The following is a 27,763-nucleotide window of genomic DNA, read 5'->3' as shown; positions in this document are numbered from 1 at the left end:
AAGGTTAAACTTTTTAAACAAGGATTGTAGATCACTGACACAAAACCTGCAGAAATATCTGCTTGCAAGTATAATAGCAAAGGTATATAAATTCAAGTACAGTGTAAGTTCGAGTGCAACGTAATAGTGTTTGAATCATTTTCATTCTTAACATGAACAAAAAATCTAGGGACAGTAAGGAAGCCTATTAGAGCTTGCTTCCTGCCTTGTATTAACAAAGGACATGGGTGGAAGTGACGTTTAGCCACTTTGTAAAATTCTGCATGCTCAGCAATAATGGTGAAATAAGAGATTTGGATAGAAGCTAAGATAAGGGGCTTCACTGATGGCTCAGAGGGTAAAGAATCCTACTGACAAGCATGACACACAGGCCCTATCCCTGGGTCAGGAAGAGCCTCTGGAGAAGGAAATGGCAACCCACTCCAGTATTCTTGCCTGAGAAATCCCAGGGACAGAGGAGCCTGGTGGGGTATAGTCCATGGGGTAGAAAAGAGTCGGACACAACTTAGCGACTAAACAACAACAAAACAATATAAGAGGAAGAAGGATTAGACCATCCCCCCAAACCACACCCTGTCCCTCTCCTGTCTTCTTCACAGGCTACGCTCCTTAGAGGGGATGTATCAAGAGCTGCCACCTGCTCAGATCTGCAAATCCCCCCTTTGCCAAGTCTTCTTTACAGCAGCAGGGGGCACTCTGTGTGAGCTTGAAGGGAGGCAGAGGCATCTTCACTGACTTATTTCCTCAAGGCCACTGACTTAGTAATTTGTTTTCACAAATATCAAATTTTCTGCAAACTGGAAAATGAATGCTACTCCTGGCTTATTCTATGCATTGATTACTGGACGCTTGGTCCCCTGAGTCCCAGGTAGAGTGCTAAGTCCCCTTTAGGACGTTGTGCCATTGGTCTCCAAGGTCAGAAAAAAAGAGTTTGACTATTGCTCACACAATGCCAATAGACAGAAAGGGACTTCAGTTCACAACCCGGCCTTGGTCATTCCTGGCTGTGTCAACTAGGACACATCACTTGGCTCTCCGAGCCTCAGTTTTCTCACCTCTGAATTGGCATGTGTCCCTCATTAAATGAAATGGCACAATGGAGCACTCGGCACCCTACCTGACAGCTGGCAGGAGCCAAACAAACCTCAACTCAACTATCCCTCAGCCACAACATAACCATAGTAGGCCAGCAGAGTTTCTGAACTATTAAGTCATCTTAATAAGCTTTTAAAAGCAAACTAGTTCATACCAATGCAGACTCAAGCCATGTGTATGAACACTTCTCTCCCAGTGTCTTAGGCTTAACGTTTGCTTGGTGATTCTTGCGGTTTCCAAAGTAAATAAAGGGGAAAGGGTCTCACCATGACCTTTCCTATAAAAAGGAACCTCTAATTAACATATGATGCTAACACCTGAATCCCGCCTGCGATGCTCCTTGTGCAGTGTTTTCTCCAGCTCTGCAGATGCTCACGTGGAGCATCAGCTCTACACACAGGCTTCCACGTCCTTCCCGCTTAGTCAACAGACAACTGCCCTCAATTCATTCCCCCCAAATTCTTAAGTGTCATCTATTTATGGCTATGCTGGGTGTCCCTTGGACTGCAAGGAGATCCAACCAGTCCATTCTGAAGGAGATCAGCCCTGGGATTTCTTTGGAAGGAATGATCCTAAAGCTGAGACTCCAGTACTTTGGCCACCTCACGCGAAGAGTTGACTCATTGGAAAAGACTCTGATGCTGGGAGGGATTGGGGGCAGGAGGAGAAGGGGACGACCGAGGATGAGATGGCTGGATGGCATCACGGACTCGATGGACGTGAGTCTGAGTGAACTGGAAATGGTGATGAACAGGGAGGCCTGGCGTGCTATGATTCATGGGGTCGCAAAGAGTCAGACACGACTGAGCGACTGAACTGAACTGAACTGATGCTGGGTCTTTGCTGCTGCTCCCGGGCTTTCTCTAGTTGCAGCCGGTAGGGGATACTCTTGAGTTGTGTTGCTTGGGCTTCTCATCATGGTGGCTTCTCTTGTTGCCAAGCATGCACTCTAGGACAAGAGGGCTTCAGTAGTCGTGCCCCTCAGGCTTAGCTGCTCCACAGCATGTGGGATCTTCCTGGACCAGGGACTGAACCACTGTCTCCTGCACTGGTGTGCAGACTCCCAAAAGACCGCACTACCTGGAAAGTTACTTTTCAAATTTGTGAGACTCACCTGGAGGGCTTGTTGAAAATGGATATCCCCCCCATGCACCCCTAGATTCTGATTTGGTAAATCTGAGGTGGAAACATGAGTATACATATTTTTAACACCTCCCCTGTTCCTGTGACCCTAATGTGGACTTCAAACCACAATATGGAAAAACTGGCTGGGCTGTACCATTCAAAAATCCCTAGAACCTGGTTTGCTACAGAAGTTAAATCCCCCAAAACTAATTAGTAGGAAAAGAGAACCCTGGAATATGCACACGTCTGGGAATTCTTGGAGTGCCAAGGCCTCCCTTGCAGCCCTGAACCACACCAACTTTGCTCACCCACAGTTCCGTTTGAGAGAGAGGTCTTGATGTCTCCAACTATTGGAGGAGGAAACGGCAACCCACTCCAGTATTCTTGCCTGGAAAATCCCATGGACAGAGGAGCCTGGTGGGCTACAGGCCATGGGGTCACAAAGAGTGGGGCATGACTGAGTGTACACTATTACACCCCATGACACTATGACGTGGATCACCTATTTCTCCTGGCAGTTTTGTCAGTTCTGCTAATCTGGTTTGATGCTGTATTGTTAGGTGAATACATGTTAAGGATTATTATATCTTCTTGGAGAACTGACCCCTTTATCATTATGTAATGCCCTTCTCTATCCCTCATCATTTTCCTTGCTCTGAAATCTGCTCTGTCTGAAATTAATACAGCTATTCCCACTTTCTTCTCATCTGTGTTATCATGGTATATCTTCCTCCATCCATTTAATTTTAACCTGTATGTGTCTTTATATCTGAAGAGGGTATCTTGTCGATGACAAAGAGTTGGGTTGGGTCTTGTTTTTGATCCATGGCTCCTAGCTTCACTCTGGCTCCACCTTTCCCTGCTCCTATTCCCTTCAGTTCCCTTCAGGAAGTTCTGATCTTGGATTCTGACTCTGCAGTATCTTCCTTGAGATTAAGTTGTCCCAGAAGAAATAAATGTGTAAATCTAGTAAAACTGTTTGCTTTTCTGTCACTTTCAGGGTCAAATCATAGCTCTTGAAACATAATTAAATAAAGTAATTGACACATAAAACCATCTGCACAGCAGGCATTACAAAGGACAATATTTAGCTTTTTCCTAAATAAGAAGCTAACACGTCTGAATTAATCAAACATTTTTCTTTGGTGAAGTCTAAATTAATAAGATTTATTGTATGTATATCTGTGTGTTGTGTTCCTGTGCATGCACAAGGGATCAACCCATTAGCAAAGAAAACCTTGCTTCATGCAATAGAGATGATTTTAAAAGTTTTCAGTTAAAAGTAAGAAAAGTTTTTGCCTATAAACTTAAAGATAAAATAGCCATTTTACCTAAACTAAAGCCAGTTATTTCACAAGAAATAATAACTGTTTTGGACCTCAACAGAAACACACTTTTATTTCTAACTCATGCCTTCCCCAAAAGAATCATGCCATTTAAAGATACACATTTTTACCCTGTGACTGAAGTTTTCCAACCTGGACCAAGTTTTCCAACCTAAGAAAAACAACAACAAGAGAACTGGACAAGGAAAGAATATTGATCCAAGTGTTTTCCCCAAAGATCGTCATCCTTGAAAATAGTCACAACATATCACACTGGAAATATAGACAGATGGAGCAAATTGAGACCATGTCCAACCCTGGGTACCCCTGAAATAGCTAACCATTTATAATTAATGTCAAACAAGAAATCAGAAGACTGTTCAATAGCTCCATAGGTACTATCTAGAAATATTATCTGAAATTTGGAGATAAGGCAAAAATATGACTAGGCACCCTTTTTCCGAGGTCTCATAGAGGAATAGAGCAGTGTCTCACAAAGCTACACAACGGCACCTGATGCTTTATGGAAGATAGTTGGCTTAACTTAATAGTCACTGTTCTGTAGAGTCTAGACACTGTAAAGTTAGATGTTAACTTGTAGAAGATTGATAAGCTACAAATGATTTCTGTCCAACAGAAGAACTAAACCAAGATTATAGTTTTATCACTTTATGTAACATTACCTATCTCAGAAATTGGGTCTCAGAAAGCCTTATTCATCTTAACTTATTGAAAAGTATATATGGAGACTTTCTTTATCATTTGGCCTACCCATCTTCCTGTCCTGGAAACAAATGCCTGCTCTGTTCTTTCTTGCTGAAGTCTGAGCTTGAAAGTTATTTTCAAAATAACATGAAGCCTAAGGAGTTTCCATCTAGCTCACAATTTTCTCTGGCCCATCACCACTGACCTAGTTCATAGCGGCTCCTTCTTCAGCCAGCACCAAGCAGTCCTTCCTACCAATCCCATCATCCTTGGACCAGGCTCAGACTCAGCATTTAAGCAAGGTGCACAGAACTGAGTCTTCCATGGAAGCAGAACAAAATGCAAAGAAAACAGAGCCAAGACACCCTTACACCTTTTGAAGTCCAGTACTCTATTTCCTTTATGCTCTAGGGCATGAAGTTTGTATCAGACTTAGCATTTTAGAAGAACATGGAAGTCATGGGAAGTGGTAGAGTCAAGTTAAATGAATGAAGCATTGAACCACATTTGCTTCAAGAGCCCCAAAGGGAGTGGAATAAAAGGAAGCCAGGGGAGAGAGAGAATGAGGGCATGTGAGGGCACATGTGGGAACACACTTACTTTTGCAGAATTAGCCTCTACTCTCAGCCTCACCTCCCACACACTGGCTGCTCTGGTGCTATAAGCAGATTCCCAGTGAGGCTGGAAGTGCCAGTGCGAGGCTAAAAATTTCTGCTAAATTACTATTAAGCATACCAAGAAAAGATCTGACTCAAGGAAACACCTTACTGGATTTTTTTTTAAGGAAAGAAAATGTATTTTCCAAAGTAAACCACAAAATATAGGGTGACTAAGCACATAGAGCACTACCCCAAAGGGATAAAACCTATGAACTCCATTTCTCTCATTGCTGAAATAAACACTTAACTGTCTATTTGGGGAAAATCATGACTGTTCCTTACAGAAGATGTCCTAAATGGGTCTTGAACATGGGCACTGAAAAGGAGACACAGGTGGTTTCCCTCTGCCCAGTCTGTGTGTCTCTGAAGGAAAATGCTTTCTCCATGCAAATGTGGACTTGTACAGTCAGGCCTGACCCAGAGCGCAGCACCGAAATTAGGCCGAACAACCTCATTAGCGACAAGACTTAGAAACAGTCTTCCTGGGACTTCCGTGGTAGTCCAGTGGTAAAGAATCTGCCTGCCAATGCAGGGGACATGGGTTTGACCCATGGTCCAGGAAGATCCCACATGCCACGAGGCAGCTAAGCACACGAGCCACAACTACTGAGCCCACGTGTTGCAATTTTTGAAGCCCTCTTACTCTAGAATCCATGCTCCACAGCAAGAGAAGCCACTGCAATGAAAAGCCTGTGCACCACAGATAGATAGCCCCTACTTGTTGCAACTAGAGAAAGCCCGCATGTGGCACCCAAAATCCAGCACAGTCAAAAATTTAAAAGGGAAAGGAAGAATTAAATTAAAAAAGGAAGGAAGAAAGAAAGACAGAAACAACTGTCCTCATTCTGTGTATTCTGTGTGTCACTGGAGTGCCATCTGCCTCTGGGCACTGCCTCAGCCATATTATAAACATTTGATTAGTATGTGGAGGCAGGATCATGAAGAGCTATGCGTGCCTTGCTAAAGGGTTTGACCTTTACTTTGCAGTCAATGAGAAGCCAACAGAAATTGTTCAGTCATATAACAACTAGTTATATCAAAGTTATACATCAGCATGAATATATATCAATGAATATAACAATTAGTTATATCAAAGTTAACAAAGGTAACACAAGCAGTAGCATGTATAAATTAAGAGGGAGCTGAGAGGGGCCAGATGTTGCTGCTGTTCAGTCACTGAGTCATGTCCGACTCGTTGCAACCCCATGGACTGTAGCACACCAGGCTTCCCTGTCCTTCACTATCTCAGAAGAGCATTAATTTTAGTATCAGACAGACTGGATTTCAGTACCAACCCTGTGTGCCCATGGGCAACTCACCTTATCTCTCTGAGTCTGTTTTCTAGAAATAGGACCAGTACTTTGCAGAAATTAGAGTTAAGATTACAGATGACATATGTGAGGCACCTAACACAGTCTGGTTCCCAGGAGGTGCAACAGTCACCCAGGAGGTTCTCATGTATTCTGGTTCTGTACAACACTTCCCAGCTCCACTTGAAGCGGATCTTGGCCTGTACATGATTGCATTGGCCAATGAAACCTAAAGAGCCAGTAAGATATTCACTCCCTTCCCACACTCCCTTCCCACTACTATGGTGAGCATAGAAGCTTCCCAGATGAAGCCTCTGCCTTCCTGGGTCACTGTGTGACCATGGTGAACAGAAATCCCCTATAGAAGGAAATAGTATGAGCAAGAAAATAAATGTTATATGAAGCCACTGAGCTTTGGCAGTGTTTTTGTTACTGCAGCAAAACCTAATGCATACTGAGAGAATAAAACTCAATGATCCCAAAAGTCTGTTCTTTATGTCTGCCTTGCCATTGTTGTCCTGCATGTAGGATCATCAGTACCATCTTTCTAGATTCCATATATATGCATTAATATACTGTATTTGTCTTTCTCTTTCTGACTTACTTCACTCTGTATAATAGACTCTAGGTTCATCCACCTCATTAGATCTAACTCAAATGTGTTCCTTTTTATAGCTGAGTAATATTCCAGTGTGTTTAAGCACCACAACTTCCTTATCCATTCATCTGCTGATGGACATCTAGGTTGCTTCCATGTCCTAGCTATTGTAAATAGAGCTGCAATGGACACTGAGGTACACGCATCTCTTTCAATTCTGGTTTCCCTGGGGTACATGCCCAGTGGGAGAAGGAGAGGATGGGATGATTTGAGAGAATAGCATTGAAACATATACCTGACCATATGTAAAACAGATGACTAGTGCAAGTTCGATGCATGAAACAAATGCTCTGGGACAGCCTAGAGGGACAGAGTGGGAAGGGAGGGTAGAGTGGGGTTCAGGACTGGGGGGACATATGTATACCTATGGTTGATTCATGTTGATGTATGGCAAAAACCATCACAATATTATAAAGTATCCTCCAATTAAAAGAAATTAATTAAAAAAAGAAACCATCTGAAGCAAAAGAAGAAAAGAACCTCAATGATTTATAGCTAATGTGATTCTGCTTTTGTTATTTCAAAATGCTGTGTTCAGAACGAAGGTGGGAATGCCAGAGAAGTCAAAGATTCCAAATGAACTGGGTAAAGATGGATCCCTAGGCAGTTCACCAGGCAAGGATCCTCATACATTAGTTATTCAGAACTTAAAAGAAGCAAAAATAAATAATCTCAGTTCCTAATACTAAAATATACTGCCATGAATTACAGATTTAAAAGGTCACACTGAACAGAGTAGGATAAATACACAACAGAGTTTCTGCAGATTGAAAGCTCTAGAGTGCTGGGCCCCAGCCAGAATGATCATAATCCAAGAATCGAGGTCAACAGCCCTGAAAGATAAGTCTTAAGTATTTCCAGCCTTTAAAATTCCTCAATGGACCAGAAAACATCTGTTTCCTAATCCAGGAGGGAGAAAAAGCTTTATTGCTAAATAGTAGTCACCATCCCAAGCATGAAATTCATTTCCATTTTCCTGGGGGAAAACAAACACATGTTAACCCTTCCTCCCTTGTCATCTGCAGATGCCATCAGCGATAGTTGCCACTACAGGAGAGGAGCTTTACATCCAGAGAGCAGAGTGCTTCACTTTCCTTGGAGTTACCAGAAAAGGTCAATACGAACAACCAAGCACTGGCAATCACTCCTTACAGACATCTGATGAAGAAGGAGAGCAAGTTTGATCCCTGGATGAGGAAGATCCCCTGGAGAAGGAAATGGCAACCCAGTCCAGTATTCTTGCCTGGGAAATCCCAAGGACAGAGGAGCCTGGCAGGCCACAGTCCACGGGGTCAGAAAAGAGTCAGACATGACTTAGCAACTAAACAACAAAAGCCGGGCAGATTTGAGTTCTAATCCCGTCTTTATCACTTACTAGCTGCATGACCTGAGGCACATGACCCTCTCTTAGATTCAGTTTACTCATATTTAGAATAATGCTAACTATAAGAGCTACCATTTGTGAGTGCCTGCTATATGCCAGGCATAAGTAATTCCTGTGCATTTTACTTTTAAATCCTTACAATAACCGACTGAAGGAAGGAGTTACATGGATCTTACAAATTTTTTTTTTTTAAATGAGGCTCTAAACTAGCAGAAAATAAAGTCAAGATGCAAATTCAAACCCGTTTGGCTCCTAAACCTGAACTCTTATTCTGGAGGACACTGACTCCATAAACCTACTCTCAGGGTAATAGAAATCACAGTGTTGCCCCTACCCAGAGTGGACACTCGGTCAGTGTTAGTTTCCTTTCCCTCATTTTCCCTTCTTCTATCCAACTCAATCTACCCACCAGCTCCTTTTTACCTTTCCACCATTTTTCCCAATGGTTTATCTGGAATATTACTTCTGAAACTGGAATCTTCAGTAGTCTTAAAAAGACTTCTGACACATGACAATGTTTATACTAATCTTCCCATTGACCTAAGAAGATACAGATATCAACATAAAAATATAAATGGCTTTGGACATGTATATATATAGATAGAAAAATAGAAGGAAATGTTAACAATGATTATCCCTAGGTGGTGGAATCAAGAGATTTGAAATTAACCAAAACTTACCATCTTTTATGTTTTTTTTTATGTCTAATGAGTGCATTTTTTGGTGGAAGCAGGAAAAAATCAAGTTGTTTTCAAAGCCATAGAAGAAAATTACTGGGCTCTTTTTAATTTTTTTTTACATTTGCACTTACTGTCTCCAAAATAAACAAGGGTATTTCAGTCACTAAGAATATATTTCTTTGTTTTTACTTACTTAAAAGAATGTTCACATGCTACAATTAATGCACAGGGAAAAATCCAGTCTGCACTTAAAGCTGATTAGCCTCATGTCCCTTTAACACTGTGAGCAGGCTGTATTAACCACAGTGGATCTGAGAGAACAGCGTTTACTACAGAGAGATGTAGGGGGACCTACGAGCATGGCCATCGGACCTCTTCTCATGACACAGGGGGCTGGACCTCAGCCAGTGAGTCAGGTTCTTCTACGCTCCTCCTGACAAATCAACGACCTTCCCCCTACCCTTCCCAAAGTGACCATTTTTACACATAAAGGCAAGCTTAGGTCTAGCTTAGCCTCCATGTCACTCATTCAATGATGGTTCTCCCAGTCAAGGCTCTCGGCTGCCTGGGAAAATTCAAGCTGAGAACAAGATACAGCCTGTCCTCTTCAAATCTTCCCAGGCACAATAGGAAGTATTGTGGACTATCTTTGGAGTTTCCTTCAAAACACATGTGTCTTTGGCTCACAAGTGAAGTCTGTTCTCATCATCCCAAATCAAAGTCAAGACAGCCATAGAAAGCTGTGTCTTTGGACCATGTTGACCCAAGGTGGCAGGCTCCCATTAACACCAGATTCTGGAAGTCATAGGCCAAGAAATGGGAGATTAGAAAGCCACTTCTGAGTTTGCTGTGATGTTGTAGAGGCCACTGCTGACTACAATTCCTGTTGTCTGTGCAGCCCCAGAGTGGAGTTAAGCACTGAGAAATGTTTGCCTTCCATAGAAACTGATGATTTTTTTTTCTCTCATGGCTAGATTGCTATTTCCTTTTCAACTTGACTTCCAGGAAGCTCACAACCAAACACATGGCCTGCCCACAGCAACTGCACAATCACACCACCCACAAACTTGCATTCAGCTTCTCCGTATGGTCTTGACATCCCATCTATCCTGACTGTTGCTTTGCATTTTTTTACTGTGGTAAAAGCCACATAATATAAAACATAGTATTTTTACCATATTTAGCTGTACAGTTCAGCAGCACTAAGTACATTCACATGGTTGTGCAAATCTCACCATCATCCATCTCCTGAATTTTTCACCTTCCAAAACTGAAACTCTGTTCCCATTAGTTCAGTTCAGTTGCTAGGTCATGTCCAACCCTTTGCAACCCCATGAACCGCAGCATGCCAGGCCTCCGTATCCATCACCAGCTCCTGGATTCCACTCAAACCCATGTCCATTGAGTCGGAGATGCCATCCAATCATCTTATCCTCTGTCATCCCCTTCTCCTCCTGCCCTCAATCTTTCCCAGCATCAGGGTGTTTTCAAATGAGTCGGCTCTTTGCAACAGGTGGCCAAAGTATTGGAGTTTCAGCTTCAACATCAATCCTTCCAATGAACACCCAGGACTGATCTCCTTTAAGATGAACTGGTTGGATCTCTTTGCAGTCCAAGGGACTCTCAAGCATCTTCTCCAACAACACAGTTCAAAAGCATCAATTCTTTGGCACTCAGCTTTCTTTATAGTCCAACTCTCACATCCATATATGACTACTGGAAAAACCATAGCCTTGACTAGACGGACCTTTGTTGACAAAGTAATGTCTCTGCTTTTCAATATGGTGTCTAGGTTGGTCATAACTTTCCTTCCAAGGAGTAAGCGTCTTTTAATTTCATGGCTGCAATCACTATCTGCAGTGATTTTGGAGCCCCCCAAAATAAAGTCTGCCACTGTTTCCACTGTTTCTCCATCTATTTGCCATGAGGTGATGGGACCAGATGCCATGATCTTAGTTTTCTGAATGTTGAGCTTTAAGCCAACGTTTTCACTCTCCTCTTTCACTTTCATCATTCAGTTCAGTTCAGTTCAGTCACTCAGTCGTGTCTGACTCTTTGCGACACCATGAATCGCAGCACGCCAGGCCTCCCTGTTCATCACCATCTCCAGGAGTTCACTCAGACTCACGTCCATCATTACTTAATATTTTTATTCTAGTATCACTTGTTAGCCAACTCCAATCCTACATAAAATATATTTGAAATAAATTAACATAATACCATGCCAACCATGTAAGAGAGGTGCCATCTGGAGGGTAGGCCCCCAGAGGTGCCAGAAGGGGAGCCTCCCCTTTTTCCACTGCAACCTTGTCTCAAACTTATGTTGCTTCACCATTTGAAATCCATTCATTTAGCAAAACTACTTTTTCTATTCTTGGGTAAGAAAGTAAATATACCTGGGAACGATTTCTCCCTATTTATCCTTGCAAAGAACTTTATTCTGATCCTGTCTAATCATGCATAACTCAGCACAGGTGTGAATTTAGTAAAAGAGAAAAATGGAAGAAGAATGATTGAAATTGATGAAAGATAAGAGGAATGTCTGGGGATCAGGAACATTTGCATGGTTGGGGAATTACTTTTGTTGGACAGGCAAGCTCACAGACTACACAGCTTCTTGATACGTGAGAGAGGGAGTAGAAGGAGCTAAGAGTCACTCACATATTTCATGACTTGGTACAAACATCCAAACACAAGCCTGAAAGTCTGAAGACCTTGATGTTTACAGTAGCTTGTGCTTAAGAGCATGACAGGATTGACAAGGAATGCTTTATAGATTTAATCTCATCTAATCTTCAAAATGGGCTTCCCTGGTAGCTCAGCGGGTGAAGAATCTGCCTGCAACGGCAGAGACCACCTGCAATACAGGAGACATGGGTTTGATCCCTGGGTCGGGAAGATTCCCTGGAGAAGGAAATGACACCTACTCCAGTTTTCTTGTCTGGGAAATCCCATGGACAGAGAGACCTGGTGGGCCACAGTCCATGGGGTCACAAAACAGTCAGACATAAGTTGGCGACTAAACAACAACAATCTTCAAAACAACCGTGTAAGTTTTCATTATTCTCCTTATGATGTAAACATGAGAACTGTGGCTCAGAGAGGTTAGTAACTTGTCCAAGAGCACACAATTCATTTACAACAGAGGGGAGATAAAAGTACAGGTCGCTTCCAGCAGAAAATGTAACCCTGTGGTGCCCGCGGAACAGAGAGCAGGAACCCAGGAAGAGGAGGCCCCAGCGAAATCTGCTCTTATGTATCCATCCCCCGACCCCGCAGAAGCCCAGTGGCTCCGCTCCATGCAGTTCATTCTTGCTACTGCTGAGTCGCTTCAGTCGTGCCCAACTCTGTGTGACCCCACAGACAGCAGCCCACCAGGCTCCCTGTCCCTGGGACTCTCCAGGCAAGAACACTGGAGTGGGTTGCCATTGCCTTCTCCAATGCGTGAAAGTGAAAAGTGAAAGTGAAGTCGCTCAGTCGTGTCCGACTCCCAGTGACCCCATGGACTGCAGCCCACCAGGCTCCTCCATCCATGGGATTTGCCAGGCAAGGGTACTGGAGTGGGGTGCCATTGTAACCCGAAATACAGATTTCTGAGTGAAACTAAAACCCATGCTTGAAAATAAAAATCTCCCTCTACTGCAGCTGACATCCACACCCAAGAAAACACATGCCAAGTAGAAAAGTCCTTTTCTTGTACTTTCCACCAATTGTTCTGCATTTACCCCATGTACAGGAAAGCATTTCTGGGGCACTTGAGGAGGACATGTTAAATTTACTGGATTCCAAATGTTCGCATTTATTTATAATCAAAAATATGCAAAAGAGAAGGAAAATACAACCCTGAACAGTGAACTGCCCCTTCTCCCCACACACAGCCCTCCCCACAGCTGGCAGATCACAGTTCTAATGAAATGAGAGTGAGACAGCTGCCCTCTCCTCCAGTGGGGCAGGGTGGGCCTGGTGGTCCTGAAGTCATGGTCTATGGACTGAGGTCCACATCCAGGCTGAGCTAACACCCACACCAAGCAGAGAGGGATCAAAACCCAAGGAGCCCCGACCAGCAATGGGACCATAGGACCAGGCCAGGCTGGATGAATACCAGCTACAGGCCCAAGGTGCCATGATGGTTGAGGCAAGACCCATCATGGGAGCAGACAGGGTCTGCCATCAGCATCAGCAGGGAGTGTGGATGACAGCCTGGATCAGGAAGTCAGACCCTCAGTCCAGAGGAGGCAGACAGGCCCCAGGGAGGGCAAAGGACAATCAACAGTGATGGAAGAAACCAGAGAACCACAGAGGCCATCAACCCAGCAACACTGGGGCAGGGCAAGAGCCTCTGGACTGGAAGATGGAGGTCAGAGTGTCAAATCCTAATGTTACTCTGTCCTGCCTGACTAACCCCAAACCAATGGCTTCTCATCACTGTGCCCATGTTTCTTCAGTTAAAAACTGGATATGAGAGACCTCTTTCACAGGGTTTCTATGAGCATTAAATACCTGCAGATGTGAGTGGGGGTTTTTTAAGTTTGAATACCAAAAAATTGGTTATTGAGTATGTATAAAAGTCAAGTTTCAATGTTACTTTCCCTACAGCCTTTACACCTTTCTAGTCTTCCTACAGGTATGCCCCCCTACACTTCTCCAGGAGATATTATATCACTTACCTAAAAAAAACATCGTCATCTGATGAGAGACATGACCATCTCTGCCACAGTCTCCTTCTACTCCCTACTGTCTTGCCCCAGTCCAATTTGCAATTTATGCTACCTGCCTGGTCCTGTAGGCATCGGAGTTTGTGACCCCTGTCCAAGAATCAGAGCAAGCAGCAGGCAGAGGCCTAGGCCTGTCAAAGAAGAGCAACAGTTCATCCAGCCCATCCCAGAACTTGCCACAGACAGCATGTCCACAAACATTACAGCACACTCCCTGGCAGCAGAGCCAACCCCAGAAGAGCAGCCCTAAGTCCTCAGGTGGCACCAGGCAAACAGCAGCCTTGAGAAGGGAGGGGGAAAAAAGGAGGTGGCTCCCCAGCCTTTGAGGGTGGCCAGTGCAAACAGCATCGGCTCAGTCTCCAAAGCTCCACTGAACCTCACAATAGAACCAGTTACCCAGGTAAATTAAGGCACATGAGCCACTTTCCAATCCTTTCCTTAGGGGAAAAAATCCTTTCCTTGGAGGTTAAAAACAAAAAAAGTGCTTGAAATGGGATCTGATTTTCAAGCTTCTACTCTGCTTTTGCTAAGCTGACTTAGGCTATTCAAACCTTGAAAGCACTCAATCTCCACAAATCCCCAATGATCTTGGCAGCAGCAACCAACAGTTTGTTCTTGGGATTTCTTGTAGCTCCATTGGTATAGCTGGGAGAAGCAAAGGCAGAAAACACCCAGAGAGCAGATCCAGCCTTCCTTAGAGACTTCCGGATCTCCTACAACCTGCCGTCTTGCTCAGCTCACAGCAATGATGTAGCCAAACAGGCTTTGGGGTCTTACTCATCTGAAACATGATTGTGTTCACAAGCAGAAGGCTTTCTGAACTGCTGCTGACAGTAGGGAAATCAGGGGGGGAAATTGCATTTCCTGAGGGGATATGCTCGGGGTCTCATCAGATGTTCTCAGGGGCTACGGGCCATATTCAAAATATTTAACGACAAGGAATAGGAAGACAGCACACCAAACCAGGGAGTCTCCAACCAGCCACAGACCCTTGGAGAAAGGAATATTATTAGCCACATTTTGAGGTTTTGGAAACCTAGCCAGATATTTTAAAAATTAAAAAATAAAAAGACAAACACACAACCAGTGCACGGCTTTATAAACTTCCATTTAGCCTGTTGAGAGGCCTGGCCACTGCCTCCAGGAAGACAGAATGAGGCCGGTGAACAGCTGTAAAGTGTCTTTTAGAAGAGGGACATCTGGTCACATCCACAGATCATGGAAGTTTCCTGGCTGAATTCTAGGGTTATGGGGCTTATCCTTTTTACATGAAAGGCCATATTTCCACTGGAATCATACTGCCATCAAATTGTAGAGTAGGACTTCAGACATCAAGCCCAAACACAGTGAGGATCCCTGCCAGCACAACAGAGCTGACTCCAGAACGCAGAACTCTGACTCTCACTCCAGAAATCTTCAGGCAACAAGATCCCCTCATTTGTGCCCCGCTGATCTCCAAAACCCTGTGCACTGTTTACCAACCTCAGCTTCATCTGAAGTGAAAACAGGTGCAGACATATCTCAGCACTAGAATCACTCTGGTTGGTTGGAAATCACAACCAAGTGAAAGGCTTCATCCCACAGCTTTATAGGAAGATTCAGGAATTGGGAACTGGACTGGCAGGGAAAGACAGCAGTGGTTCACTGCGACTAGAAATAATTTATTCTTAGAATGACCAACTCAGGACCTGTACCCTCCAGAGTTCAGAATACCCTCTGAACTTGATCTAGGGTTCAACTAAAATACCCTCACCTTGATCTAGGCTGTTGGCTTAAGATACTGTACTTGAGGCATCTGCTGTATGCATTTCAAGCCACAAAACAAGGTAAAAAACAAAAGCAAAGCCATAAGGGTTTATTCTTCACAGTGAATGCCCTTCTAAACAACCTAAGCTGAAATTTAAAGATATTCACAGATGCATCCATAAAGAAAAAACAACCAAGCCTGATGCAATGCAACTGATAATTTTTTTTTTAAAGCTGAAGCAAGTAATTACATAGCAAAGCCTGAGCCACCTCCAGGCACACAGGTGCACGCACGCACACACACACAAAACCACATACACATGCATATGCATGTACACACGTGCAAACACACACGTGCTGTTTTGGCTCCTAAGACACAGTCAGCCGCATGCCCGCTGCCTCTTTGCTGGATATATTGTGACAGTCACTATGCTAACAAGATCCCAACTGTCACTCTCAGTTTCTACATTTGTTTTTCGTGTTTTCTTCCAAGACCATTGCCCAAAAGGCAGTTATGGGCAAAATGCATCTCATCAGCCTTCTCTCTCCTCCTCTTCAGAACAGCAGGGTTTCCATGTGGCAGCCTGGAACAAAGACCCTCAGCTCCCTCAGAAGAGGGAGGGAAGGGCTGAGACCCTGGGGACATGGTAGACCCAGGGTCTCGGTGGCCACTGGGCTGGATGTTGATCGGCCATGGCTGCTGCTGCAGAGACTGCCTGCCCATCTTCCTGGGCAGGAGAAACAAAATCATTAGGAAACCGCATCTCTAGAAAAATACCACACTGGAACTCAAGCACCAGAGCCAGTAACCAGGACATGTGAATGCTTTTGCACTGGCAAGATAATTCAAAGTGGAAGCAGTGTAAAAAAAGACACTATTTCAAATTGGAGGAGCAGGAAGCAAGATCTCCCCACAGGGATAAAGTATAAGAAATGAGACTTTAATGAATGCCCACTTAATAAGTACCCACACATGAAGTATGGCTGTCCTGGTGGCTCAGATGGTAAAGAATCTGCCTGCAATGCAGCAGACCTGGGTTTGATCCCTGGGTCAGGAGGATTCCCTGGGAAAGGGAATGCTACCCTCTCCAGTATTCTTGCCTGGAGAATTCCATGGACAGAGGAGCCTGGCGCGCTACAGTCCATGGGGTTGCAAAGAATTGGAATACAGCTGAGCGACTAACACTTTACACACAAAATATGGTTTGTACAGAAGCCCAGAGGCATAAGTAGTTCACTGCAAAATTATCCTCAACTCTAGAGCACACATGCTATGTGCTGTAAGCCATTTGTTTGCTAGTTTTTATGATGGAAAAAAATGCACCCTATCCTTTTAAACAAAGTCACTCGAAATCTTTGTAAAGGACTATTTTAAAACTCTGGAAAGACAGGCTTCCTCAGTGATTATCTTGAGGGAGGATTAAGAGAGGTTATATTGATCTTAGTAGGTTTCCATATTCCCAGAATATGTACATGTTTTTCAGAAAAGATAGTTTTTGAACTTCTTTTACGAGCATTAGAAGGAAATGTTCCACTGCCCCAATGCACACATACACACGCACACCTGTGAATACTGAGGATCCCTGCTGGGTCTCTGTTTGAACAGGGAACAATAACTACTCCCCCGGTGATTGTCTCTGAAACCCTGCAGGGAAGCAGAACCACTGTGTCGTGAGGGCAGCCACCAGCTAGACAGAGCAGATGTCTGACAGGCACGCCGACTTTTCTTGGAAGCACCCATGCTAGCTTCTTACAGAACAGGCTGTGCAATCAGGGTGATGGTTTAACCAGGTGCGAGAGTGAAGTGGCAGAGATGAGGTGAGACGAGGCAGCCATTTCTCTCCTGAAAATGACTTGTCCACAGGATCCATCCCACAAAACAGCACTCAAATCAGATCTGGTCCCTGCTCTGACCCTCATTTTGACAGATAAAAGTGCTGGTCAGGGTACCTGTACATTATTAACGACTATTTCAAGGATCCATGGTGAATTCTTGGTGGTTTATGAGTGTAAGGGGAAGAATTAATTCTATTTTCTCTGAAAAGCTCAAGCCCCAGGACTTGGTTCAAGATAACAAGAAATCAGCAGGGAGACAGGAGGCCCTAAGACCCCTTCCTCTGGGTTCTTAGAACTTTCCAGCAGCCATGGAAACAGTGGAAAACAGTAACTGTGACCTTCCTCCAACAGCCTCTTCTAGTAACTCTCACCTCTGGTGCAGCAGACTATATCAATAGTCTCCTACATGATATGGGAGGTGTCGAAAGTCTGTAATAAAATCTATACTCAAAGTAGATGTGCTCAATTTCAAATTCTGTTACTAAACAAAACTAGGGTGCACTCATCTGACACACAGCAAAGCCAATTTACTGACACTGGGTTGTTTCAAAGGAAAGTACAATGCTTATTGCAAGGTGCCCAGTATTGGAGCCAGGCGAGGAGAACAGGCAGCTGATGTTCAAAAGACCTGAACTTCCCATGGCTTTCAGGGAAAGGTTTTTAAAAGCAGCGTGAGGGAGAGGGTCACAGGGTCTGTCATCAGCTCGTGCATGATGCTCCAATTGGTTGATGGGGAGGTTAACAGGATGATGTTTCTAGAATCTCCGTCATCAACCTGATTACAACTGGGCTGATGTCTACATGCCAGTGGTTAGCATGCAGTTAACTTCTTCCAGCTGGTGCAGTTTTAGTATCTGCAGAACAACTCAAGGCTATGGCTCAGGATATTCTCTACAGCCCTTGAAAGTTAAAAGTTCAAGTTAAGTCGCTCAGTCGTGTCTGACTCTTTGCGACCCCGTGGACTGTAGCCCACCCGGCTTCTCGGTCCATGGGATTCTCCAGGCAAGAACACTGGAGTGGGTTGCCATTTCCTTCTCCAAGCCCTTGAGGAGGAACTAAAGGTCCTTGACTTAGTTTTATGGCTAAGCTATTATTATTTTGTCTTGCTTGACTGTTTTTCTTTGTCTCTGCATTTTCTCACTCCTCTTGCTCTTCAGAACTCAGGAAAGGCCCAGGAAGCCAAAGCTTTTTTTTTTTTTTTCTTCAAACAAGAGGCAAGGGGAGCACAGATTTGAGAAGTGGGTCTGTCCCTGGAGAAGGCCCCATAGGGTCCTGCTTGGATTCAATTCTACTAGTTTACTATACTAGTAGTTAAATTAGTCATCCCCTTGTTAGCTAATTCTTGAGATTTATCTAAACCATGAATTTATATTTTCCATGTTTTTTGAAGTTCAGTTTGATTATCTGTGAAAAGATCTTTCTTTTGTCCCCAAATGTATCATCTTCTTCTCTAAAAACTAGAAAATTAGATATCACTTTTTAGGCTAAGAGCTACTTGGATCTCTTGACCTGAGCTTGAGTATATATGTAAAAAAGCATATCAAAATTTACAAAATAGAAACAGACTCACAGACTTAGAGAATGAACCTATCCCCTGCAACCCCCCTCAAGAGGGGGAAGAATCAGGGGAAGGGATAGTTAGGGAGTTTGGGACTGACTGTACACACTGCTACATTTTAAATGAATAACCGACAAGGACCCACTATATAGCACAGGGAACTCTGCTCAATATTCTGTAATAACCTAAATGGGAAAAAAACTTAAAAAGAATTGATACATGTATATATATAACTGAATCACTCTGCTGAAATTAAGACAACATTGTTAATCAACAGTACTCCAATATAAAATTAAAATAAAATTTTTTTAATATCATCCAGAATTTTATTTACCTTAAATCTCAGATCTTAAATCTGACTTCTTGGAATGAGATTTGTCAAAACAGCTATAAGACTCACTCAGAAAACTAATTTAACTAAAAACAATACATTACATCTGCTTTATTCATTTCTAATCTACTCAAGAGTAAGAATATGTCTAACCTCAATCATACTCTCAAAATCACACTGACAGATTCTTGGACTCAAGGAGAAAAAAATCTATTGTAGAAATTTATGAATAAATTTTAGCTCTGCACTGTATTGAGCACTTGAAATGTGACTACTGAGACTGAGAAACTAAATATTTCATTTTATTTAATTTTAATTAATTTTAAAATGGGTGTCTGATTCTGTTACTAGAAAATAATTTTAAGTATTTATGGAACAACCTGAGTATGTGAATTTATCTTCTCAACTGTAAATTCTATAAACACTAAATACAGATCAGGTATTTCTAATGAAAATTTAGCACCCTGCTGGAGATGTAAAATACACGTAGGATTTCCAAGAGTTGCTACAAAGAAAGAGAACATAAAACCTCATTAATATTTAATATTGATTATGTACTGAAATGAGAATATTTCATGTGTGCATACTCAGTCACTTCAGTTGTGTCCGACTCTTTGCAACCTGTGGACTGTAGCCCGCCAGGCTCCTCTGTCCATGGGATTCTCCAAGCAAGAATACTGGAGTGGGTTGTCATGCCTTCCTCCAGGGGATCTCCCCAACCCAGGGATCGAACCCGCATCTTCTGCATCTCTTACGTTGCAGGAGGATTCTTTACCGCTTGAGCCTCTGATGTAAATATTTCATATTAGGTTAAATAAAATATATGATTAAAATTAATTTCATCTCTTTTTATCTTTTAATGTGGCTACCAGAAAGTTTTAAATTAAATATGTGGTTCACGTTACACTTTGATTGGACATTGCTGCTCTAGTGGGCTACATATGGTGGGGTAACTAGCAAAAATAGCATATTATTCATTTATTATCTCCATACAGTAACACTTCTGTAGTTATTGTATTATTGTAATAGTAATGTATTATTGTAATGTTTATTATTTTCCCATACGTTTTTCATCCTACCTCTAAATATTAAAAAATATGTGAACCAAATGACTGACAGCTACACAAACAAGCAAAGGTTATCCGACCAGTGACAGTGGGCAACAGTAAATGCAAGTCACTCCCATACGACCTGGCTCCTGGGCTGGGCAGAATTACATGACAGACAGTCCCAATACTGCTAAGAGGAGCTCAAGAGTTACACCCACATTAGCTATCTTAACCAAATACTTAAAAGAGGGTCATTGAGTGTGACACAATGAGAGAAAATAAAGTCTTACTAAGGACCATAAAGAGATCTTTTTCAAGCAATGTGCTCTGGAGTACAAGATCAGTTCAGTTCAATTCAGTTGCTGAGTCATGTCTGACTCTTTGCGACCCCACAGACTGCAGTACACCAGGCTTCCCTGTCCATCAAGAACTCCCAGAGCTTACTCAAAATCATGTCTATTGAGTCAGTGATGCCATCCAAGCGTCTCATCCTCTGTCATTCCCTTCTCCTCCCACCTTCAATCTTTCCCAGCATCAGGGTCTTTTCCAATGAGTCAGTTCTTTGCATCAGTGGCCAAAATATTGGAGTTTCAGCTTTAGTATCAGTCCTTCCAATGAATATTCAGGACTGATTTCCATCCAGTCAGGATGGACTGGTTGGATCTCCTTGAAGTCCAAGGGACTCTCAAGAGTCTTCTCCAACACCACATTTCAAAAGCATCAATTCTCTGGCACGCAGATTTCTTTACAGTACAACTCTAACATCCATACATGACTACTGGAAAAATCATAGCTTTGACTAGATGGACAAAGTAATGTCTGGCAAAATAATGTTTCTGCTTCTTAATATGCTGTCTAGGTTGATCATAGCTTTTCTTCCAAGGAGCAAGCGTCTTTAAATTTCATGGCTGCAATCATCATCTGCAGTGATTTTGGAGCCCCCAAAATAAAGTCTGTCACCGTTTCCATTGTTTCTCCATCTATTTGCCATGAAGTGATGGGTCCGGATGCCATGATCTTAGTTTTCTGAATGTTGAGTTTTAAGCCACCTTTTTCACTCTCCTCTGTCATTTTCATCAAGAGGCTCTTTAGTTCCTCTTTACTTTCTGCCATAAGGGTGGTGTCATTTGCATATCTGACGTTATTGATATTTCTCCCGGCAATCTTGATTCCAGCTTGTGCTTCTTCCAGCCCAGGGTTTCTCATGATGTACTCTGCATATAAGTTAAATAATCAGGGTGACAATATACACCTTGATGTATTCCTTTCCCTATTTGGAACCAGTCTGTTGTTCCAGTTCAAACTGTTGCTTCCTGGCCTGCATACAGATTTCTCAAGAGGCAGGTCAGGTGGTTTGGTATTCCCATCTCTTTCAGAATTTTCCACAGTTTATTGTGATCCACACAGTTAAAGGCTTTGGCATAGTCAATAAAGCAGAAATAGATGTTTTTCTGGAACTCTCTCACTTTTTCAATGATCCAGCATATGTTGGCAGTTTGATCTCTGGTTCCTCTGCCTTTTCTAAATCCAGCTTGAACATCTGGAAGTTCAGGGTTCACATACTGTTGAACTCTGGCTTGGAGAATTTTGAGCATTACTTTGCTAGTGTGTGAAATCAGTGCAATTGTGCAGTAGTTTGAGCATTCTTTGGCATTGCCTTTCTTTGGGATTGGAATAAAAACTGACCTTTTCCAGTCCTGTGGCCACTGCTGAGTTTTCCACATTTGCTGGCATACTGAGTGCAGCACTTTCACAGCATCATCTTTCAGGATTTGAAACAGCTCAACTGGAATTCCATCACCTCCACTAGCTTTGTCGTAGTAATGCTTCCTAAGGCCCATTTGACTTCTCATTCCAGGATGTCAGGCTCTAGGTGAGTGATCACACCATCGTGATTATCTGGCTCATGAAGATTTTTTTGTATAGTTCTTCTGTGTATTGTTGCCACTTCTTATATCTTCTGCTTCTGTTAGGTCCTTGCCATTTCTGTCCTTTATTGTGCCCATCTTTGCATGAAATGTTCCCTTGGTATCTCTAATTTTCTAGAAGAGATCTCTAAGCTTTACCATTCTATTGTTTTCCTCTATTTCTTTGCATTGATCACTGAGGAAGGCTCTCTTATCTCTCCTTGCTATTCTTTGGGTTTCTGCATTCAAATGGGTGTATCTTCCCTTTTCTCCTTTGCCTTTTGCTTCTCTTCTTTTCTCAGCTATTTGTAAGGCCTCCTCAGACAGTCATTTTGCCTTTTTGCATTTCTTTTCCATGGGGATGGTCTTGATCACTGACTCCTGTACAATGTCATGAACCTCCATCCATAGTTCTTCAGACACTCTATCAGATCTCATCCCTTGAATCCACTTGTCACTTCCACTGTATAATCATAAGAGATTTGATTTAGGTCATACCTGAATGGTCCAGTTTTGTCAAGTAGGTTTTCCCTACTTTCTTCAATTAGAGTCTGAATTTGGCAATAAGGAATTCATAATCTGAGCCACAGTCAGCTCCTGGTCTTGTTTTTGCTGACTACATAGAGCTTCTCCATCTTTGGCTGCAAAGAATATAATCAATCTGATTTCGGTATTGACCATCTGGTGATGTCCATGTGTAGAGTCTTCTCTTGTGTTGTTGGATGAGGGTATTCGCTGTGACCGGTGAGTTCTCTTGGAAAAACTCTATTAGTCTTTGCCCTGCTTCATTCCATATTCCAAGGACAAATTTGCCTGTTATTCCAGGTGTTTCTTGACTTCCTACTTTTCCATTCCAGTCCCCTATAATGAAAAGGACATCTTTTTCATGTGTTAGTTCTAGAAGGTCTTGTAGGTCTTCACAGAACCAATCAACTTCGACTTCTTCAGCATTATTCGTTGGGGCATAGACTTGGATTACTGTGATATTGAATGGTTTGCCTTGGAAACCAACAGAGATCATTTTGTCGTTTTGAGATTGCATCCAAGTACTGCATTTCAGACTTTTTGTTGACTATGATGGCTACTCCATTTCTTCTAAGGGATTCTTGCCCACAGTAGCAGATATAATGGTCATCTGAGTTAAGTTCACCCATTTTAGTCCATTTTAGTTCAGTGATTCCTAAAATGTCAATGTGGCAAATGGACTTTATTATGTACCCAATCACCTCTCTCTCTGTCATCTTTAGTTGCGATTACCAAGAAATTCCCAAGGTTCTTTTCCTCCTACCTATCCAAATGGTGGTAGGCATTCATTGTCAGTTCCATCCACGTTTTTTCCTGGGTTTCCATGACACAAGATGTTACACTGGGAGATGACACAACCCATCACTCACCACTTCACTTCAAAGGGCTTTAATGCCTGTTTATTCATTTTTACAAATATTTTTAGGGCCTACCTTCTGCCAGGCTCTGTTCTAGGTACTAATGTAATACAACAGAAAGCAAGGAAAATAAAAGTGATCTATGCCCACACTGTTTCTGCATCCTATGATTTCACAGAAGCCTGACTATAATTTCTCAGCAGTTAGAAACACAGGTTAATGTTTGTAATTATTATGCAATGTTTGAAATATACAAGAAGATATTTTTAAAATGTAATGAACAACCATGCACCCATCCCTCCTGAATTCTACCCCATATTTTCCCTCATCACTGATCTCACAGCATTAGTGTTTAGGATGCATGTACATTTCATCATACTTTCACTATAAATTCATGTCTCCCTAAGCAGTTATGTGACTTGGCATATTTTAGATTTGCATATGTATAAGTGTGTTTTAAAAAATGTTTTTAACTTGAGATAAGTAACTGACAGTAGAAATTTCTTACTAAGCTTTCAGATAGAAAAATAATTTTTTTAAGTCACCACCCAAGTCACATATAAAGGAATATAAATTTAAATATTACACATGACTACAAATGTTCATACCCATAGCATACAGTTCACAGTAAGAACAGTAGGAAGAGTTCAGTGTGTTTCATAATCATTAAAAGCTTTTAGTGGACAGATTGGAAATTACTTATATATGTCTTTTTTCCTTCCCAAAATAAACTTTAAATTAGGATTTTTGAATGGTACAAAATATACAAAAAGGTTTACAGTGAAAAGTAAGCCTCTTCCTGCCCTTGATCCCAGCCACCCTGTGGCCATCCCCATATGTGAAAGTGAAAGTCACTCAGTCATGTCCAATTCTTTGCAACCCCATGGACTATACAGTCCGTGGAATTCTCTAGGCCAGAATACTGGAGTGGGTAGCCTTTCCCTTCTCCAGGGGATCTTCCTGCAACCCAGGGATTGAACCCAGGTCTCCCGCACTGCAGGCAGACTCTTTACCAGCTGAGCCACAAGGGAAGCCCAAGAATACTGGAGTGGGTAGTCTACCCCTTCTCCAGGGGATCTTCCCGACCCAGGAATCGAACCAGGGTCTCATGCATTGCAGGCGGATTCTTTACCAACTGAGCTATCACCAATATTATTCCTTATGCATATGCCCAGAGATTCCACACATAAATAAGCAATCATGTATATGTTATCTGCTTCTTTTAATACAAATGGTGACACCTTGCTGATTTCATTTAATGGTTTATCTTAGAGATCTTTTCAGATTAGTGTGTATGGAGCTGCTGCATCCTGTTTTTTAATTGAGGTAAAACTGACACAGAACATTGTATTAGTCTCAGGTGTACAATAATGATTTAATATCTGTATACACTACCTCATAGATGTGCCATGTTTGATTTAGATTCTCTCCCATAGATAGTGGAGAGGTAGTTTCAAATCCTCTGAAGCAAACAGTACTGCTCTGAATACTCCCAAATATATGCAATTTCAGAATGCTCAAGAATGTCCATAACACATTCCTAGAATGAATGCTGAGTCAAAGAGTGGTTACTATATACATATATTATATATATACATATACTTAATATTTTGATTAGGGTTACAAAAGAGTCCTCCAAAGGGTTATACAATTTAATTCCTACCAGATAGGTATAAGAGCATCTTTCTTCACTGCCTCTTTGTCAATACAACGTATTGTGTGTGTTCATTAAGCTAAGTGATAAATATCATCTCACTGAAATGGTAATTTCTGAATGTTTTGTTTTATTTTATTTATTTTTTTACTTTACAATACTGTATTGGTTTTGCCATACATTGTAATTTAAAATTTTTTTTCAATAGGGAAAAGTACAACTTAATACAAGCTAAGGGATACAAGAAGGCTAATGAATGAAACTGAATTTGTTAACAGAAACCAAGCTATAAAACTCAAGGCATGACACTACTCTATAAAGGGATATATTAGGTTCACGTGAGCAATAAAGACAAACACCTAATTACAATATTGCCCAATCTCTTCTAATAAACTAATGCATAATATTGACACAGGTAAAAGCCTTATAAAAACTTGTAGAGAGAATACCACCCAACACCTGCCTAAGTTCAACTACTCAGAAATATCAGTACTATACATGGGAGTCTGCTTTATGCTATATGACTTTCTTGCACTTAACCAGTAAAAAACAGATGGAGGCCAAACTGAGGGTAAAACAAAGTGGTTCTTCACATGTCGCACACACTGTCACTGACCCCATGAAATTCCATCCTTCAGATCAGCAACAGAGTTAAGTCACCTGGGTTCTGAATGAGACAGGTCTTGGCTACTGGTTCACTGAGTGAACCTAGCCCAATCACTTGACCCCTGTGACCTCCAGCTCCTCATCTATTAGACTACTGAAAATAAATGCACTGAATTTTTCCTTGAGGTCCCTCCCAGCTGAAAATATATTCCTGATATTATGATTAATAGATGATGAGTGGCTTTTCTAAAAGTGGTTGGGTAAAGAGGCCTTCACTCCCCTTCACTTTGACATGCATTTGCTGGATGTATGGCTTCAGCTTGGGGGTCAGTAACCACTGAAACCAAAGAACAGAGATTTCTATGTGCAATAAGTAAGGGTATTACAAACCCTGGGACCTGTCCAAGGGGTCAACTGACAGGAGTGTCTGTTCTATCACAAAGCCCCTTCTATCTGAGGGGGATGAGAAATGCATTCTGAAATCTGGAATTGATAAATTCTATGAGGACATGGAACTCACTCAGCTCAAGACCCTTACAATGGTACTGGTTATCTCATCTGTACACACAGCTGCCTTAAAGCCAAACAGACAGATTCCACCAAATGGATTCCCAAGTCATCAATTGCAAAGCCTATGATGGGATAATGAGTCCTGAGGACTTCCAGGAGGGGCACAATTCACAGAAATAAAAGGCAAGGGGATGAAGGAAACAAAAAGACTACATTGAATTAACTTAAAATCCAGAAAAATGGAAAAGTTAGCAGAAAATATTCAAAATCAAGATGCAGTAATGGCCTTGAGGGCATTATGCTAAGTGAAATAAGACAAAGACAAATATCATATAACCTCACTTTTATGTGGAATATAAAAACATCAGACTCAGAAAAATAAAGTAGAATGGGGGCTGCCAAGGGCCACAGGAGGTGGAGGAAATGGGGAGATGTGGGTAAAGGGTATAAACCTCCAGTAATGAGTAAGTTCTGGGCATCTAATGTACAGCATGGGGACTATAGCTAACAATACTATATTGTACCCTTGAAAGTTACTATGAGAATAGAGCTTTAATGTTCTCTCCATAATAAAAACAACAAAAGGGTAATTATGTGAAGTGATAGAGGCATTAACTAACCTTATTGTGGTAAACATTTCACAATATATATGTGTATCAAAGCATTACATTGTACACATTAAACTCTCAGCATTATATGTTAATTATACGTCAATAAATCTGGAAAAAAATACAGTCATAAGGCAAGCTTTATCAAATACAGAAATTCCACAGGCAAAGAAACAGCTAGATGAAACAAGGAACCTGGTAGCAGAAAAAAATCTAAGGAAACAAACTGAAGACCTACAATAAGAAAAAATATGGTCAGTTTACATTTATGAAGTAATTATTCTTTCATTTAATAAATGTTTATCATTATAGACATTTGGTTATACTCAGCTAGCTTTCTGCCACCTGCCATCAGGTAATTTCACTGTTCATTAGCTGGCCCACACCCAACAGAGTGAACAGAAAGAAAAGTTAAACTCTTGGCAGTTGACCTTACTCAGGTAAACAGCAATAGTAAAAGGTCATGTGATGCAATCCAGGAGGCTGGGAGAGGAAAATTGAAGTTGAGTCTTAAGAGAATCAACAGACTCCATTTATTCATCATTTAAGAGTGTTCATGGCCGTTAACCCACACACTCCTCAGAGTTCTGGCCACTTGGCCCTGGACTTTGACATTCTATCAGTGAGTTCAGCCTGTCTACTTGTTCACCCACTGTCTCCTAATTCTGGGCCCCCGGAACCCTGATCCCCAGCTGGAACATTTCCAACTTTCTACGAGAAGACACATCTGGTGCCCTGACTCACATGCTCTCAGCCTCACCCCTTATTTCAACCTAGCTATTTCAACATAGCTCATTGTTATGCTGACAGCATCTCATCCTCACTTCTGCCCCAGGGCTTCCCCAAGACCCAGAGGCCACCAAGACATCCCCTTGTGCCACTTGCTCAGTGCTGCCAAGCTTCATGCTTTGCACAAAAAA

The 27,763-nt window shown here is 42.1% G+C and overlaps 1 protein-coding gene across 2 annotated transcripts in view; it reads right to left on the bottom strand.

The window, feature by feature from the left end:
• Window positions 1–27,763, bottom strand: part of LOC120860300 (FERM domain-containing protein 3) — a 345,585-nt gene that overhangs the window by 234,196 nt on the left and 83,626 nt on the right. The window lies entirely within an intron of this gene.

This window comes from Oryx dammah, unplaced genomic scaffold, assembly GCF_014754425.2.
Source record: "Oryx dammah isolate SB20612 unplaced genomic scaffold, SCBI_Odam_1.1 HiC_scaffold_11056, whole genome shotgun sequence".
NCBI classification, from domain to species: Eukaryota; Metazoa; Chordata; class Mammalia; order Artiodactyla; family Bovidae; genus Oryx; species Oryx dammah.
This window is presented reverse-complemented; position numbering and strand designations above follow the sequence as displayed.